We start from the raw sequence: 1,185 nt of genomic DNA, 5'->3' as shown, positions 1-1,185 counted from the left end.
GTTCAACATTAGAAAAACAATCAAAACAATCTGTCATATAAGTAAAATAAAGGAAAAGAACCACAAGATCCTGTCAGTTGATGCAGAAAAGACATTTGATAAAATAAAACACATGTTCCTGATTAAAAAAACTCTCAGAAAAATAGGAATAGAAGGGAAATTCCTCAAGATAATAAAGAATATATATGCAAAACAAACAGCCAATATTGTTTTCAATGGAGAGAGATTGAAACCATTCTCTTTGAGAATAGGAACCAGCCATGGATGCCCTCTTATCTCCACTTCCATTCAACATTGTATTGGAAGCCCTAGCCAGAGCAATAAGGCAAGAAAGGGGAAATCAAAGGCATCCAGATTGGTAAGGAAGAAGTAAAACTATCCCTATTAGCTGAAGATAGGATCCTATACATAGAAAGTGCAAGAGACTTAGCAAGAAAATTGCTGGAACTAATTGAGAGATTTAGCATAGTGGCAAGATACAAGACCCACATCCAAAAATCAGTTGGATTCTTCTACACCAGCAAAGACATTACTGAAAAGGAAATCAATGCCATTTACGGTTGTTGTCAGGTGCCGCTGAGTTGTCTCTAACTCATAGTGACCCTATGCAAAGCAGAATGAAACACTACCCGGTCCTGCACCAGCTACGTGATCCTTGCTATACTTGAGCTCATCGCCACTGCCACTGTGTCAATCCATCTCATTGAAGGCCTTCCCCTCTTTTGTCAACCCTCCACCTTACCAAGCATGACATCCTTCTCCAGGGAATGGCCCCTTCTGACAACATAACCAAAGTATGTAAGATGAAGTCTGGCCATTCTCGCTTCCAAGGAGCATTCTGCCTGCACTTGCTCCAGGACAGATCTGTTAGTTCTTTTAGCAGTCCATGGTATTTTCAGCATTCTTCACCAGCACCAAAATTCAAAAGCATCGACTCTTCTTCTGTCTTCCTTCTTCATTCTCCAGCTCTCACATGCATATGAGGCAATTGAAAATACCATGACCTGTGTCAGGAGCACCTTAGCCCTCAAGGAGACATCTTTGCTCTTCAGCACTTGAAAGAGGTCCTTTGCAGCTGATTTTCCCAGTGCCATACATCATCTGGGGAGCTCTGGTAGCATAGTGGCTAAAAGCACTTGACTGCTAACCAGAAGGCTGGCGGTTCAAACCCACCAGCCACTCCTT

The 1,185-nt window shown here is 42.0% G+C and overlaps 1 protein-coding gene across 1 annotated transcript in view; it reads left to right on the top strand.

Annotated features, from left to right (window-relative positions):
- LOC103209672 (kelch-like protein 4) overlaps positions 1-1,185 on the top strand; it is a 145,028-nt gene that overhangs the window by 21,025 nt on the left and 122,818 nt on the right. The window lies entirely within an intron of this gene.

Source organism: Orycteropus afer, unplaced genomic scaffold (genome assembly GCF_000298275.1).
Source record: "Orycteropus afer afer isolate SDZICR_OR568_19922 unplaced genomic scaffold, OryAfe1.0 scaffold00511, whole genome shotgun sequence".
Taxonomy (NCBI): Eukaryota; Metazoa; Chordata; class Mammalia; order Tubulidentata; family Orycteropodidae; genus Orycteropus; species Orycteropus afer.
Note: the sequence above shows the minus strand (reverse complement) of the source record. Positions and strands in the feature narration are given on the sequence as shown.